We start from the raw sequence: 18,246 nt of genomic DNA, 5'->3' as shown, positions 1-18,246 counted from the left end.
GTTTGTCACTGTTATGAATCCCTTGAGTCACACTGCCTCCAGATATTTCCTATGTCACCGTTATTTTTCTTTCTTCACAAATAAAGACTGTAGACTTCAGTTTGCTGCTGCTCACATTAGTCTTGAGTCAAGCCTCTGACAAGCAGAATTACCTCGGACCTGCCCTGGCATGAGGCAGAAACCATATCCTAGGTGTTGCACAATTTTGCAGTTATTATGAAATGTATGTTGGTGTCGAAGTACTAAATAACATCAGGAACAAATCTGATATTAATAGAATCTTACAGACTGGCTGTGAAAACAGACCAGGTATTATCTTGAATTTTTCAGAAAGATTGGAGTCTAGGTTCAGTGCTGGCTTTTTTTTTTTTTTTTTTTTTTACTTACTCACTTAATGTTATCTAGCACTAATGCAAATACTTGCTGGCATTATTGTGAATAAAATCTGTGCAGCTGGGGCACAGCGAATAGCAGACAGTGCAAACTGTGGTAGCATGTAAGTGTGGGAGTCATTAAGCCTTTTGACATTAGCCAGAGATTTCTTAAATCACCTACTCTGGGCCATGGCAAAATGCTTCAGACTAACATAGCTCTCAGTTGCTTTCCACTGGCAACAGGTGATAAAATAATTAATGATGTTTGTGATACATCAAAATACGAACAGGCAGAACTTGGTTAACAGTGGCAGGAGCGTGCTAGCAGAACTGGTAGTATTTTACTCCCAAAATCTTATGGTATGGTTTACATAGGGATTTTTCCTAATTAGCCTTCTCTTGCAGCCCCCTAGACTGCAGAGTACAAATGGGAGGACAGAGAAAATGAAGGTAATTAATTGTTCTCTCATATCATGGGTTTCGTTGTAAGCAAAGGAGGCACACATCAAATTGCAGTGACCCAGAGCCATTATCTGACTCTAACAATACAGCACAGCTCTGACCGTGAAAGGTAAAACTCAGGCATCAGGTATGTGGTGGAGCAGAGTTAAAGAAGGTGCCAGGACATGCCTCAGCTGTACCAGAGATTTCTGAGTCACAAAAAGGGATAGCAGAGCATTAGTGACTCTGTTTTATAGTCCTGTGGTTACATTCATCTGCTGAAGCGAAATTCTTTTTTTCCTCAGATGCAACCAGTAAGCACTTGTCAGTTATCGACCATGGGGAGAAAAATGTGACAAAGGGGAAAGAACCCAAAAGGAAAAAAAACATATTTTCATTCCATGCTATATATCCTCTGAGAAGAGAGGCTTCAGAAACGTGGCTAAAAAAAACCCCACAGCACTCACTCGCAGGACTCAAAGTTACCAGACAGAGGACAAGTAATTCTGTCTCTCATAGCTAAAAGGATTCTTTTCCCTCGCCAGAAGGATTCACCAGGCCTTTAGAGGTTTGCAGTCAACACAGGAGAACTTTGTAGAACTGGCAGTTTTCTGGCAAAATATTTTATGCTGGTTAACCATTCTGTGCGTTCTCTGGAAATTCAGTGCAATGCAGAGATCCTATCTGGTTATATCTCTGTCTTTCTCTGGGCCCTGTGTTGCTCCAAACGCTGACAATAACCATCCTATCCACAACAACAGGCAACATCCCCTAGGGGTTCCCTCGGCCCTCCAGCCCACGAATCCTCCCACTCTCTCCTTCCCTCTGGGAGCCTGGCAGCTAGGTGGATCTGGTCTTTTTACCACTCTAAGAAAGAGGGAGCCTTTCTGTCCAGGGCGAGCATTTGGGAAATGAAGCCTCAGGCAGATACAATCTCCCAATGTACAGTGAGGTGAGAAATCCCCTTATGCACCGTATTTCAGTCAGGGGCCTTTCCAGAGTGGTTTTCCCATCTTCTCCTCCTTCCTTGCCCCTTTCCTTCCCACAAAGGGCCTGCTGTGTGCTTGATCCTGCCCTCTTTTGCACCCAGGCCAGTCCCAAGTACCACTACGAAAGCCAGAGGCATTACTCCGCAAACATACCAGCCTGCAGTGTCATGAATCTATGACACCCAGGTTATTGACAGTACAGTTTGGCATCAAGAGCTGGGCCTGTTCAGCCTGGAGAAGAGAAGATTGAGAGACGATCTCATAAACATGTATATGTATCTGAAGGGGAGTGTCAAGAGGATGAGGCCGGTCTCTTCTCCGTGGTGCCCAGCGACAGGACAAGAGGCAACGGGCAGAAACTGAACCACAGGAAGTTCCACCTAAACCTGAGAAAAAACTTCTTCACTGTGACGGTGACAGAGCACTGGAACAGGTTGTCCAGAGAGGTAGCGGAGTCTCCTTCCCTGGAGATATTCAAAACCCGTCTGGATGTGATCTTGGGAAATATGCTCTAGAGGACCCTGCTTGAGCAGGGGGGTCGGACTAGATGATCTCCAGAGGTCCCGTCCAACCTAAACGATTCTGTGATTCTGTGATCCTGTGATTCTGTGATTTTTTTCTGCTGTGTGCTCAGTTTCAGATTTTTATGAATCCTGAATTCATCTGTCAAGCCAGACCTTCAAGGATTTAAGGTCAGCTGGGACTGGTGTTACCTTCTGTATATCGAAGGCCATAAAATGATGCTCGGATTCCCCTAAGCCCCAGAGTTCCTGTTTGTCTTCCGTCCAGAAAGACAGCCAGTATTTGATCAGAGGGCTCTCAGAGGTGAAGATTTCATAGTTTCCTGGGCAGTTTGCTTCAGAGGTTAATTACATTGACTGCTAAAACTGCTGTCCTTAATTTTTTTATTTGAGCTTGTCTGACATTAATTTCCAGGCACTCATTTTGTTAGGCCTTTTGTTGACTTTGTACCTAGTATTTTCCCAAGTCACCTCTTTGTACTTCCTCTTGACAGACTAAGTAAGTTGAATTCCTTAAACGTCTGCCTGTCAGGCGTGCTTTCCAGTCACAGTGTCATTCTTTTCCTGCACCCAATCTGAAATTTTCAAGCTTGTTCAGAAAGTGTACACACCGCAGCCCAACGCAGCAATGCAAAGGCAAGAGGAAGAGCCAGGAAGATAAAGTATCTTTACCTTTACGATAACACTAAAGCTCCTGAGACAACCTGTATTTCCTTCGTGGCATTTGCTTTAGGTCTTGGCCTCACCCAGAGCTTTCTCAAGGAAGCTGGAAGAGGGGAAAATGATGACTTGGCTATTTACGTGAAAGCCCCTGAAGTCCTGGGCAATAAAGCTCCTATACTTGGGCTCACACTTGGCCTTTCAGACAGGGCAGTTGGAGCATCCGAGAGAAAAATTTGGAGCCGAGGGAGTAATTGCATACTCCTAGTGCAACTACATAGTAATTATGTGCTCCTGAAGTGTATGATGCTTGGTAATTATATACAGCAGACTCAAAAATATCATTTAACACATGCGCTGTTTTTTAAGGCAAAAATAATGATGAATTTACTTTGTGATTATATGGTCCTAACCACATATACCTTCTGCCAGTATTTGATACTACCATGTCATTACATGGTCAGCAATTGCTTTAGAAGTAAAGAAAGACTGCTTGGAAAATTGTTCCCTGCAAAATGGAGCATTACTTAAAAATCATTAACATTTTTCACGACAGTGTTTTTCTTAAGGATAAATATATGAGTCTTCCAGTTTGATTTCAATCTACATTCTTCTGGAGATGTGTTGTGTTCCTGTTATTCTAAGAAAGCATAATGATGTTGCTTTCAAAGCTCTTCTCTTGGCTTTATTTAATGTTTCCCTCTATCTGTTTTCCTCTCTAAGCCCTTCGCTTCCAAGCCAGAAATAATAATTGAAAGCTGATTGTAATTTTTAGTCAGTGATAATGATGAAGCCAATGGACATGGCAAAGTTCCCACTGACTTCAATAGTCCGAGTCTGTTTTAAGGATCTTTGCCGTTCAGATGGAATAACTCCACCACAGTCAATAGGGTTGCATTGGATACGCTGGGTACAACAGCAGCAGAATCCAGCCTAGTGGGAGGAGGATGTCCTGCAATTTCTTCTGAGCCAGGCATGCCTATGCATGCATGCACACACACCAGAGAGAAGTTCACAGTCCACAAGCTCTCTTCAGCGTTGCCAGCAAGTTATGTTACTTTGTTTGACTGCTGGGCTGCAGCAGATCAGCCCAACCTGGCATGAGTGCAAATTAAACAAAAGGTGGCCTGAAAGAAACAAAGAGGCAGCTTTATTCGGCATCCTTGTATCAAGACTTATAGGGCTCTAACCAGAGTAATATTATGGCTCCACATATAACTATTAAATTCCTATTTAGCTCTTCCTCTGCTTTTGCTTTGGTTTTCTATTTATTCTAAGGAACACTGAAAATATTTTGGTGATGATTCATAATAATGTGACATCAGTTAAGTTATAAGACTGGAATTCACCCATTTTCAGAAGACCAATAGAATGCCTGTGCATTATTGTGTTGCCAAAATAAGGCTCATGGGAGACTTTGGTAAAGCATGGACTCCATGTTAGTCACCTATACAGGGGAGAATTTGACCCTGTTCTTTTGCAGATTTTGCCAGCACGGCAGTCTTCGGGACAAAATGTACCCAACAGTGTGCATGGAAGACTTGACTATCATTAGTCCGGTGGGCATGGCATCCACTCCTGAGCTTGCAAACAGAATCTGTATTTATAATAGCTCCTACCACATCTTATTTTCAGATCTGACGAAAATGATGAATGGTTTCTAAAAAAAAAAAGATCAAACAGCTGATGGACAGCTTTGGTGGAAAAGGAAGACATGACCACAGCACCTTTAGTTACTGCTTTACTTGCTGACTGGCAGGTGGAAGCAACTTATTTTAATATCCACAGTGCTGAACCATATGGGATAGTTAAAATGCTAAATGTCAGACTTAAAAACATTTGTGGATTGATTTCTTTCTATAATAATAATAAAGTCTGCCTCCTCTTAAAGCCACATGCTTTCTTTAGCCATTTTAGCGTCTTTTGAGAAAAAACGCCCTTTTTCAGATGTTTCTCAGCTGACGGATTGCTGTATGGTCAGTCTTACCTCAGGAAATGGATGCATGTTGCCTGTCTATCTCACTGGTCCATGCATGCCTCTGTCAGAGGAGTAAGTTTTAAAATAGCTGTGTCTATTAAAAATACCTCCTGATTATATGGCAATGAAAAGATACTTAAGGGGTTCAGAAGAAATAATTCACCTCAGGCATTTTTGTCCAGGTCAGTGAAACAACATAAAGTGTTTTCCTTGGGACCTGTGTTTTGATTACTCAGGACAAGGACTTTTTTTTGGAACCCATCACACCCACAGAATTATTGCTCTTAAACCCTGGTTACCAGCTGAGACAAAACCTAGGCTTTGGGGCACCTGTACTTTTTCATATTGCTAAAAATACTATGTGATCCTTGAGTTTTGGCCTTTCCCTAATCATAATATCCTCATTCTCTCCGCTCTCCCACAGAGATCAAAGTCTACCCACTTTTAACTAGTAAGAAGCTCCAAAAAGTATCACTTCAAGCTTGGCCAGCAGCAAAGCCAGCAGATCTGCCCTGAAATAGAAGCAGCAAAAGAGAAATGGGTGATGACTCATGGCTTAGCTCTGCTGTTGTTTATAGTGGCACAAAACAAGAGTAACTCCCTCAAAATTGGTGAAGTTAACACCCTTTTAAGTAGCCGCTTCTTGAGCAATTCTAGATCAGCCTCCCGCAGTTCAGCATGATTCAGCTTTAATATTGGGTTGAATCAACCGGTTTACAACTCCATGCAGCTCCAGTACATCCAGATCAATTCAGAGCAATAAGTGCAACTGAACTGAATTGCACTGGGTGACAAACACTGCCACGGTTTGAATCATACAGGCTCTGCATTATGCAGCCTAGGATTCCCCTAGAGGGAAGCTCCCCCAAAGCCAATGGAAGGACATCAGTTTAAATTAGGGTGATTTGTGATTGTTGTTACACTTCCATGGCGCACGCAACACAATTTCTGCAGCCTGTCTAGGGCAAGGAGAGCTGGGGTGACTTGCTGAGCACAAGGGTGGGTTGAGAATTCTATTCATTTGTTTGTTTTCCTGTGAAAAGTGGGAGGTTTCTCATTAAAAGAGTTTATGGGAAATTCAGTTACAATAAAGATGTTTCCATTTTAGTGAAAATATTCACTAGGGGAAAGAATGTTTCTCAACCATCTGTACTGAGTGCTTTCAGTTCCTGAAGAAGAGAAATGAAAGGTGCCTGAGGTCTTGTGGGAAGTCCCAGAAGAGGAATATAGAGCATATGCAAAATAACCCTGAAAAGTTTGGCAACAGACCTGGGGCAGTGAGAAGCACATAAAAAGCTCTAAACAATGCCCAAATTACTGACCTATCCACTGTTGTTAAAGCAGTGGAAAGCCTGTACAAGGTATTGTGCTGGTTCAGTACTGTATGATGATTCTGCCAGACCCCCCACTTAGATTTCTGGGCCACCTCATCGCAAACAAGACAAGTTATCAGACATTGTTGATTGTCCACCAAGGAGTGGAAGTGAAAACAGCTAAACATCTGCTACTCTTCACAGCCTAGCTATGCAATTCACCTAGCTAACTTTTATGCAAACAAAACGGTGTGCCAGCATTTCCAGTATTATAAATCAAGATTACAACCTGAAATGCTGTTAGAGATACTATAAATAAAGATAAGTATATGTGGGGTGGGGGGCAAGCTAATAAAAAAGATCCTACATCTGTGGAGATTTGTGCTGTTGCTCAAACAAAGGGATGGGATTCAACAGGCACAGCTGTTCCTTGCCTGCTGTTGCCTCCACCCATGCATTTTAAACAATATTCATATTTAAATGAGAATTCTCAACAATGTTTTCCCAAATGCTTTTGAAAGTTCTGTTTGCTTCCTTTTTCCATGGCATCTTTATCTCCCAGCTGTTAATTTCCTTGTTACTTAGGACTCCCTCACTCACAGGAGGTCTAAATCTCAACTGCTTCGGGATTCAGTAGATTTTAAAGCTGATGTGGCAGAATATTATTATATAACTTACTATTCGCTAAGATATGATAGGGATGGGTTGTTCTTTTTTTTTTAATTATAGTTGGATTATGCCTTTAAAGATATATCTTCAAAAAAGTCAGTGCCCATAGCACTGTGCTGTGCCTGCCTCCACACCTCCTTTGGGGACCTAGCTGTGTACTGATTTGCTGCCAGAAAAAAACTGCAACTTATGCCCTTCCCTGCATTTGATGACTGCCGTTTGGAGCTCAGGCCTTGAGAAAAAGGACACTTGGGGCAGCTACACAACACTGAAGAGTGAGGCAAAGCCTCCTGAGCTAGTGCCCTGCGTATTAGCTCCAGATCCCGGGGCAGAGCAGCTGCTTGGAGGCGACAGCGCTAAGGAGGGTTCTCAGCAAGGCTTGCTGGGCCTCACACTGTGTGAAGGAGGCAATCCTGATCTGGAACTGAGGCTAAGTAGCATGGACATGCCCTGATATCTCTGCGGAGCCAGAGCAGGCGAGAATTAAGCCTTCATATACCTTCATAATTTCTGCTATCATTATTTTACGCACCTCTCAACCAGATTCTAAGCCCTGCTACTAACTGCCTTTAAAGTTAGATGTATAGGATGTATGAAAGGCAAAGGAGGCCAATGACGTCTTTGAAAAGAAACTGGTTTTACGAATTTATAAATTTACTGCAGCTTTTGGTTTTGCTCAAATACTGTTTTTTAGCCAATTCTGGCCTGCTCCTGTGATGTGTGATTCCAGTTGTGGACATTAGAGGCACATCTGGAGTTATGGGGCAGGCACCACTCCACCATGAACTTCCCTTCTCTGTTCAAGGGAGGGAGGAAGAAGATGGGGGTGCTGCCAAGCTATCCCAGAAAATGGACCCCAGATAGTGGAGGGCTGATGGCAGTGCCTGCCCCGCATGCCCTGGGTCAGGAGCAGGGTAGTTGCGAAACACCAGCAAACAGCATCATTCAAGTGTAAGATAAGCTCAAACAAGTGTAAGGGAGAGTCTAGTTCCCCTGAGGAGTCGAATGTCTTTGTTAAAATCAGTGGGATTTTGCTTGACAACGTATACAGCATGAGGGCCTATGCTGGGATGACCGAGTAACTTAGACTTTACATTCAAAAGACCAACTGAAAGGAATCAGATAGCAGATACAGAACCTGGTAAGAAGATAACAGACCCTTTTGATTTCTTTAGTCTTCTTTGTGACTCCTTCCATCAATATCAAAATGGTTGACATACCCCCGAAGTTCAGCAATGCTGGACAGACTGGGACCAAACAACAGAATATAATTTTAAGGGGGATGGAGATCTGAAGCAGTGGGAACAAGCAGTTCTATCAATTCATGCACCGTGCTCTGCCTCATGAATTACAGCAGGCAGTGGATGTGGCTAACACAGATCAGAGGGGAACATTTAAAACATAAAATGTGAACTAAAATAAATTTGCACACATGCCAGAAGGTATACAATCAGAAAGAACTGTCTGATGAAATGTATGGTTATCACAGCTTAGATGTAATTGTTATGGTCAATTTATTGCTGTGCTTGCAATACCATTACAATCCACGCAGTTGCTCAAGGGAAACCCGTTAAGGAATTCAACACTATCAGGATGAACATGGGGGAAGGATTTGTCCTCACGATTTGGACATTATTTGTCATTCAGGACTAAACTGCAGTGTCACTGATGTTTCCTTAATTTTGAAACGCCACCAACTGTGACACATGCAAGCACAGGAAAAGCTACCTGACACATACTGTATACATCTGCAAAAGAGTGTTTATTCTTTTTTTAATGAGATAAAATAACAAAAATCCCAAAAATGGGATTGCATTTTTAATCTAATTATGCACTAGACTCTGGAAAATTCAGTATTTCCTCTCATGCTGTTTGGCTTTAACTCCCATCTCAACTGAAGCCTCTGAGCTCACTTCAGGGCTCTGTGACACCATGCATCTGATTCAGCAAAACTCTTTAGTACATGCTTAGCCTAAGCACTTTGAGGACTTGCAGTCTTGTCTGGCAAAATTTTTAAACACTTACAGAATTTTAAGCGTGTGCTTAAGTCCTTTCAACTTCATTGAAACATAAGAGCTACTTAAGTGCTTTGTTTAATCAGGGTATACAGAATTAAAATATCATAAATGCAAACTGATTTTCCCTGGTTTACCATTGCTAGTTTATTTTTTAAGTAGCCTAGCTTGTTATATACATTTGCTTATGTTATTTTAAATGCAGAACTCTGTGTGGGAACTCTACAATTAAATTCTCCATTCTGTTTGTTTGGTTTTCTCTGCAGATGTGGAGGTCCTAGGCTCTTCTGGAAGTACCATGCTGCAAAGGATTAGCACAATGCTGAAGCCAGAGCAGGGCTGAGTCAGGTTCACTGCACGTGACAGAAGCAGGCGAGTGAACTAAGCTCAGTTGTGGCCCTCCAAGGCAAGGCTCATGTATTTAATTATTTTAATTTGGCTCTGATCTTGCAAGCCACGTATGAGCAAATAATCTTCATCCACTCAAGTATATCCTTGAAGTCAGTGGAAGCAACTGATCTGCAGAAAGTTTGCAGGGACTGATCATTATATAAGCAAACTAAAGAGAAAATAGTGCAAACCCAATCAAAAAAGCAAATCATGTCCATCTGCCACTGAAATCAGGGTCAGTTTACCACCAGTTTTGGCAGAAGCAGACTCAGAGCCAGAGGAGGGCCTGTACCTTCTGCTGCCTGTGACATATATTTAAATGAGAAGGAAGATTGCTTTTCCCAGACTATTGTGGCAAGGAAACAAATGAACTTGGGCAAGATCATCTACAAATCCTCTTCTCTGCATTCTCTTTTATAAAGCTGGGCAATTACATAGGAACTACTACGTGGCCTGATTTTTCTCATATAAGACAAAGACCAAATGTGAGATACAGCATAATAAAGCTGACTATGAATGAGCAGTTGTTAAGCATTTCAGCATTCTTGTTAATCTGTGCTGTCCTTACAAGCAGGCTCCATGGAGAAAAGGTTACATGGAGATGGTAGAGAACAGCAGAGACATGGTGGCTTGCTCTGGATCTGAGGGTATATCATGTTCTGCCAGTCCCGGCCAGTGGCTATTCAGGCTGACTCAGGGCTTTGTTCTCAGTGCCAACTCTATCCCAGTACTTTCTTTTGGAAATAAAGAAGTCATAAAATGTCAATCGGCCTAAATAAAACAGATGATAAAAGAAATGAAAACAGAGAAAGGCTGTTGCCAAGCTTTGTAGGAATTAATACAATGGCACCTGAAAGATGTAAGAAAGAAGTCTGGCTCTGTCATAAAACAAGCTTCGCACTGCAGAACTGCTGTGTTACATCCATGAGAAGAGCCCACACTGTACAGCCAGCGCTTGAAAGCATCTTCCACTGGCCCTTCCCTTTAGCACAGGAGTCCTCCTTAATTTCTCCCTGACAAAAAGACATAGCTTGATTCTTAAAGCTGCAGGATGATATTCCAGCTACTGGGAAATCTGGCAACCGTGATGAAGCTGGAGGGATTTTGACATTGGACTATGCCCCCCAAGGAGAGCAAGTCCACCCTGCAGCCTGGACAGTGAGAGTTTTGAAGAGGAATACTTTCTTACAGCACACTTAGGAGAAAAGCCACCCTAAAGGAGGTAAAGGCAAGTGGTAAAACAGTACGAGGTTCAATAAACTATGCTGACAGAGACATTTATCTCAGCACCAAAACGAAAAGAAGATTAATCTAGCCTTGGGGATGCTAATGAAGTGGGGAATCAATTAGTAAAAAGGGATGGCAGAAAGCCCTAAAAGTTTTAAGTGTACAAACTTCTGGTCAGAAGATTCTTTCAGAAAAAAACAAAACACCCTGAAAACTAGCAAATTTTAAGCGGATAGAGGCATCCAGTTAGAGGTTAGATAGCGGGAGAGAAATATCACTTTTTCTCTTTACTTTGAAGTGTTTTAGCCTTGAACAAATCTGGTCAGCAATATGAAGCAACATCTGTTAGAGGAAGAGTAGGGCTGTTGCTGGGCCTGTTCAGTCTGAAGAAGAGAAGACTGAGAGGCGATCTGATCAACGTGTACAAGTATCTGAAGGGGAGTGTCAAGAGGATGAGGCCGGTCTCTTCTCCGTGGTGCCCAGCGACAGGACAAGAGGCAACGGGCAGAAACTGAACCACAGGAAGTTCCACCTAAACCTGAGAAAAAACTTCTTCACTGTGACGGTGACAGAGCACTGGAACAGGTTGCCCAGAGAGGTAGCGGAGTCTCCTTCCCTGGAGATATTCAAAACCCGTCTGGATGTGATCCTGGGAAATATGCTCTAGAGGACCCTGCTTGAGCAGGGGGGTCGGACTAGATGATCTCCAGAGGTCCCTTCCAACCTAAACGATTCTGTGATTCTGTGAAGCACAGGACTAGCATCAAGGAGACCTGAATTGTCCTTCTGTCACCTTAACTAGAATATCTTAAACCTGGTTTAATCCCATGTATCTTCAGCTGTCTACCTGAAACATCCATATAAACTGTTTAGTTGCCCTCGGCTGCTTCTATAGCCAAAGGAGAGGATGATCTAGCTCATCTTTTCCTCATGTACAGCCTCAGGTGATGACTTAAGGACTACAAGTTGGGTCAGGGCTGTTTCCCTGTTTTACATTCTTTACAAAGAATAATAATATTTCTTGGTCTCACTCTTAATCGTTGACTCCTGTATACAATTACAAAGTCTCTGAGACAGGTAGAGGTCTCCACGTACTACAGTGTTATAAATAATAATGTAGTCTCTCAATTGCTCTTGCCTTGGAGGGGAGCAGTCAAGGACCCCAGCAATGGGTGATTGTCATTTTGATTTAGAATTAAACTTTCCAAGGGGGTCCTTGGAAAGTTGTTATACTCATGAGGCATAGTTATTATGTTCACTAGCCAAGTTATCACATCCACTAGCAAATGCTGCTGCAAGTATTGTGGCTACAGTTCTAGGAGCCTCAGCTAAGTTACATTTGTTCAGAGGAGTCTTGAAAAAATATGGAACTTGAAATATGCTTATCTTGATCCATTGTTCATATTCCTTGTTAGGAATATGTGCTGGGGTTTTTTGTTTTTTGGAGTTTTTGTTAACCCTAGAGCCTTCACATGTTTGAATATCTTCTATATATATGGTAGAAAGAGGGCCTAAAGCTTCACATGATGAGAAGAAATGGATACAGTTTTCTGCTTGCAGAAGATATAGAAAACAGTGGCTACTATTTTCATTATTATGGCTGGGGGAAGTGAGGAGAATTTGAATCCATTTGGTGCATATTTCCAATTTTTTCCCTCAGAAAAAGTCACTTTTTTGCAATAAACTTTTTTTTGGGCCCCCCTCAAAATATCTCCTTGACCTCAAGGCAGAGCATTCATTTCTGGAGTTCAAACTCAGAGTCTAAATTTTCCCCTTGGCCACTTCTTCTCTTAACCCCACCTGCCACAGGTGTTTTTAATTTCTTCTGGTAACCTAAGTAACAGCACCAACCCAGCATGTTTTGGTCTATAAAGCTGGAGTAAAATTGCAGTTTAAAATCAACCACTCGAGTATGAGAACACTGAAGGCTGGGATTTTAGTACTTCTGGGCAGTAAATTGAGATCTGTTAGATGTTTTTCTCCTCTCCGAGCCTGGAGAGCCAGCATCTTTCAATAATCATGCTTTGACTGGGGGGGATGGAGGTAGAAATCTTCTGGCGGCATTTCCTCACATGAGGCAAGGTCTCCTTTCCCTGACATCCTTCAGGGACAGCAAGAGATCGGCGAAGATAAAAGCCTCATTTTTCTATCTGTTGTGTTAAGGGAACAGCAGCGCTGATCAGTGGTCTCAGCACCGGGGTCACGCTTCCCCGTCTGCTTGTCCCAGCTCTGACGTGACCCCTTCGGGGCTGTGGGTGAGTCACTGTAAGGACCTAACGTCCAGAAATGCTGAACACCCGCAAATCCAGTGGGAGCTGTCAGTGCTGCTCCCGCCAGCAAAACAAACACATAGCGTCTCCAATGATGGTCTCCTCTTGGGTAGGGGTATGAGCCATATCCTGCTTCTTGGCCCGGTTGTGAGGTCCAGCTCATTAGCCTTCATGAAGTGCTAAGCAAAGCCCTGAATACCATTTTTGCTATTAAAAAAAGGAGCTTTTTTCATGAGATACTGGTCCCAAGGCAAAACACATAAATGTCTGCAAGTCATTGAGTCAGCCACGCGCGGCCACGGCGTACCGCGGCGGTTCACACCGAACCGTGTCAGCGCCTGCGGACGGCCCTTCAGCGTGCACCTACCAGGGATGCCACGCAGCTTCCCACGCCGGAGCGCCCGCTCTCGCCTCGTCCGTCTGCCAGCCCGGGGCTGACGAAAGCCGTCGGGACTCGACTTCCGCATCGCCGGCACCTCTGCCGCGCCTGGCCGCTGGCTTTCTCCCGGCGAGCGAGGCGCCGCCGTAGCTGCGTGCGAACCCCCCCAGCGGCTGCGAGCGGGCCTCCGAGCCGCCGACGGCCTCAAGCGCTGCAGCAGAGTACCTTACATAACCCTGGGTGAGGGAAACACCAGCGTTTTCCCCTCTCAGCATTTGTTTTCAGTCGCTAATCCAGGAAACACACGTCCCCTCTATTTACTTAGAAAAGAATGAATAATAACCACGTTTCTCCTCGGCCCTTTCCCCCTCCCCTGTCCTTCCTCCCCTCTTGGTGCTCCCTCCCCCACCTAGCTATTAAAATGGAAACCCCTGGGTTACAGACATTACTGGGCTGCTAGAGCACTTAGGCAGCACACTGCGAGTCGCAGCCATTTACTGTGTGCGATTGTTTCTGCGAGACCTAATAATTCTGCCATTGTTATTATAACACTGTGCACTAATACAAATGAGCTTGTAAATAGGGGTCCAACTAAAATAAAACCATTATAATCACAGCCCAGGCTGTAAATCACAAGACTAGTGTGTTCTGCTGTGGTTTGACTGAGAGCCAGGCAATAGTCAAATAATCAAACTGCAGATGTTGGGATAGCAAATCTGCTTAAATTTAAAGCAGTGGCAAAGGTCCAGACAAGGCTGGATCGGGGCGGGGGGGGGGGTTGCGCGCAGAGGGAGGAGAAAAGCGTTCTTTGCACAATGTAGGAATCTCCCCCCTTTCTTGTTAACTGGGTCTATAAAGTAACCAGACATGTTACCCGATCGTAGCGTTGCTCCTCGGCAGCTCGCGCGCACCGGGCGCAGGAGCCGCGCTCTCCGGCTGCAGCGCGGCCCGTCGTTCGCGCTGGCCGCCGGGACCCCCCTCCCCGCAGCCGCCTCCGCGGCCACCGCCAACGGCCAGCTCCAGCCACCCGAGCCCGTCCGGGGTGGGGGGGAGCAGCCCAGGTGTGGCCAGGAAAGGCCCGTCCCTTGTGGAGTTAAACGGGGATACCCCGAAATGTCGCAGGCGGCGGGGTCGGAACGGGTCGCCTCTGCCTTCTGGAAGCTTCCTGCCGCCCCTCACCTGGCTCCCGCCACCATTTCACGCTCCCCGTCCTTGCTGCCGCCTCCATTTTCTCCTCGTGCAGCCCGGGGCCCAGGCCCTTGTGCCCCTGGCATGGAGCGTCCCGGGTCGGTGCGAGGAGACCGGCCCCCTCCTGCCGGGGCACTGGAGGAGGTGGGGGGCAGAGCGGCGGCCCTCATGGATGAAAGCTTCCCTGGAGCCCTTGCTGCCGGCGCCATGGGGCAGCTCCACCAGCGGCAGGGTTGGATATCCTCCGAGCGGCCGGCTGAACCGGTGTGCGGCCGCAGCCGTGAGGCCCACCAGGCTCCACGGAGGATGCCCGGCGCAATGGGGGGGTGGGGGTCCCTCCAGGCTATTCTTCCTCCTTGCCACCGTGGCAAGCCCAGGAGCTCCCACACGGCTCTCGTCTCGCCTGGAAAACCAGCCACCGGCAGCATCGCGTGAGGGGTCGCGGGGAGTCCAAAATGCAAACAAACCATGGCTGGGAGAGGGGGTCATATCAGCAAAACGACGAGGAACCGGAGCAGCAAAGCAGGAGCAGCCACCCATCACCCCCCCTCGGCGCCGCGCTGCACTGGCTGTTTCCATAGTTGTGGGAGACGCAGCGCGGTTGCGTCTCCTGTCAGCCGGAAACCAGGATCTGTAGCGGTAGTGGCTAAATAAAGGCAGTGTATTTTCATGTGGAGAATACACAAACCTTGGCTGGTGCCCCCTGACATTTGAAATGATGTCAGGAGAACAACTTCTTTAGGAGAAGCTTAGGGCTATCACAGCCCAAGGCAAACAAATTGCATGGGTCCTGTTGCTTACCACATTGTCACATGCGGTCCCAGGAGGGCTGTTAAATGTGAGACTCCCCTTAATGAAACTTTAAGTTACCATGATGGAATTTTCTAATTCTTTTTTTTTTTTTAATGTAATATTTAAGCGGTTGCTAGGCAACAAGTCATAAGAACAATCAATCACACAAACAGATGCCATGTAAATACTTTTCTTAAGCAAGTAGCTCAAGAAATCATTGAGGGGATAAAGCAGCAATTTCTCTGGGGGAAAATCAGTAAAATGAGCTTGCCAGGCTTGGCCGAAGGCTGGAGACAGTACAAACCAGTCATCCTCCAGAAGGTTCTTCTTCTCTGTGGCACTGACACAGCAGCTGTGAATATTAATGTTATTTCCCTAAAATCTTGTGACTGATTTCCACTAGCAGGACAATTTGCCCTTCCTGCTCGGGAAATATTTGCTGTTAAAATGACTCCAAGGCAACATGAACCAACCATGTTCCAGCTCAAAACTGCAGGGACCAGAAGAGGGGATTTGGGTTATGAAAAGCTCATTTGAAACCCTTTCCCTAGAATTGTATCGAGTTTGGAAGAACATCCTTCTTCCTCCTTTTTTCCATCCTTGATTCTTTTCAAAGCACAGTGAATCTCTTGGAGGCAGAGAACTAGCTGAATCTCCCTTCTGGAGGGAATACGATGTTAGAAGCAGAAATATGCAGCAGTCTGAATATGCGTTGCAAAACTAACACCTTAATGTGCCCTCCTGCCTATCCTTTCTGCTGGATCAGAATTTCCATGCACTTTCCTGCCTTTTTTGGTCAAGTGTACCATTTTTAAAAGTGCTATTCTTTTTCATCTCCGACTTACAGTAAGCAGTTGCTCAGAGGAAGCTTGCAGAGAAAGTCCGGTTTCCTTTGCTGCATTCCTAGGGCTCTTGCTGAGATGAATTGTTCTCATGTGTGAATCAACCCTGCTTCCTCTGCTTGTCAGAAAAAGAGCACAACCTGGTACTGCTGATATATGCCACCCTGCATGGGTTGTGGTTGATTTCTTTTGCTGCTGCACAAAGATGGGTTTCCCAATGTATGCAGCAAGGAGATTAAAGCCAATTCTGGGGGCTGTTGTGAACAGTAGGCATTAAATAAACTGCAATATTGTGGCATAATTCCTCATGAATGATTAGATCATCCTGCTGGGAGTGCTACCATTTTACATAAGGCAAATGTCACTGGGTGCCTCATAAATTTAGCATAGAAGTAGTAAAAGTATTAGGTCTGGTTCACTGCTGTCTCACTGCAGTTTATCCTAGTATGAGGCAGAGGAGTTGCCCTGGCATAAATGTGTAGTGATACACTGGTTCCATTCTCTTTTTACAGGGTCAGCATGTTTCCACTGACTTTAGTAAGACCAACGCTAAGTAGATTCACAGTTGCTCCACTCCAGCTATGTTAAATGTCACTTGTGGTAGATCATGCAGGGAAAAAATATAGGCTAGTATTTCTGGCATAGAAATTGCACCCTTAATAGTGAAGGTCTAGACTGCAAAAAAAAAAAAAAAAAAGTGCTCTGGAGCTGGGCTGACAAAATCAAATTAGCTGATTTAGGTTAAAAAACCCAAAAACTCAAGGCAACTTGGCATTTCACACAGGATAGCTGCTCAAGTGCAAGTCTACCACGGAGCTCATGTTGAACTGGAGTTACTTACGTGATTCAAAACACAGATTGTCTCAAATTCGCTGTTATTTTCATCTGAGCAATCCTGTCAGACACACTGGACTTTCCTGGGGAAGGGGAAGGTAGCTATAACACCATTTGGTGTGCTGCAGAGCTTCAGTTCCAAGTATAATGACATTGCCTTCATGTTTCAGATTTCCTGTGAGAAGAGTGACTTCCCTCAAAAAGAGCTTCCCTGCACCTATAGTTTGTCTCATTGGAAATACGTGTCCCGCCTCAAAAATATTGTTGGAAGAACCTTTAAAATCACATGCTATTGACAATAGCACTGACATTAGAGCAGAATATGACCTCTGAATCTCTCTGGTGCATGACTTCCTCAGTGAAAGGTTATTCCCCACCCTCCTTCCTGGTGCATGTTGTCCAAGGCATTTTTAATGAGGTGTCTACTAATTCCTTTGGGAAATTATTCTATAGCCTGATAGGTCTCACTATTAGCATTCTAACCAGCCTAAATTTTGCTTTACCAGACTTCAGCTTAAACTACTTCCCTCTCTCCTTGGTGTATTTTGCATCTTTCAAATATTTGTAGACAGTTATCATATCCCCCTTTTAGCTGTCTGGCAGCCAAGTTAAACATAATTAGCTTTTTTAATCTTCCTTCATAAATCCAGTTTGCTTTCTTGAGATCCAGCCCCCTTCTTCTATTTAAGTATCCTTTTGGAACGATGAAGCTACATACTTTGTGGTTGTTTTTCACATGCTGTCACTGGTACCAGTAGGAAGAGACATCAGAAAGTCAAGCAGTAGATCCAGGATGGTTTCTATTCTAGGTAAATTTTCTGCTCTTTGCAACATGAACTTCACTTCACTGTTAAATAACTTAGGCTTTCCTTTGAATATATAAAACAATGCATATTTAGAAAACTCAGACCCTGTACAATATTTTGAAAGCTAATTGCTGTAGGAAATAAATTAATTTGGAATTTTGTGTACATTTTATACATATAGTGTGTAGCAGTAGAAAACAGGGAAGATACACACACTTGTCTGTCATGAAAATTTGCTGATGGGGAAAAATTATATTTCGTCAAAGAGGAGCTACCCAAACTATTCAGAAAATGTTACCAGGACTGTTTTTTGTTTGACATGAGTGAAGCAAGCGCTCATTTGCCCCAGTGCGCACAGCCTCGCCATGGTAAGCGTTGGTTATGTGGCCCCCAAGCCCCATTTTCCAGATCTGTGTAAATGAGAGGAAAGTATTTCCCAGCATATGCATCCCCAGGAGTAGGCCAAAGCTGAACCAGAGAAATGTTTTCCACAGCTATTGACTCGGATTGCAGGCAACATCTATTTACTTATTTAGTCATTATTTAGTATATAGCCAG

At 44.4% G+C, this 18,246-nt stretch overlaps 1 long non-coding RNA gene across 1 annotated transcript in view; it reads right to left on the bottom strand.

The window, feature by feature from the left end:
- The window catches only part of LOC138067348 (uncharacterized), a 79,238-nt gene extending 65,756 nt beyond the window's left edge, over positions 1-13,482 (bottom strand). Inside the window, exon 1 of the long non-coding RNA XR_011141205.1 lies at positions 13,215-13,482. This is a non-coding gene — a long non-coding RNA (uncharacterized lncRNA). The remainder of the gene's footprint in view (positions 1-13,214) is intronic.
- Between the last annotated feature and the right edge of the window lie 4,764 nt (positions 13,483-18,246).

Source organism: Struthio camelus, chromosome 1 (assembly GCF_040807025.1).
Source record: "Struthio camelus isolate bStrCam1 chromosome 1, bStrCam1.hap1, whole genome shotgun sequence".
NCBI lineage: Eukaryota > Metazoa > Chordata > Aves > Struthioniformes > Struthionidae > Struthio > Struthio camelus.
Note: the sequence above shows the minus strand (reverse complement) of the source record. Positions and strands in the feature narration are given on the sequence as shown.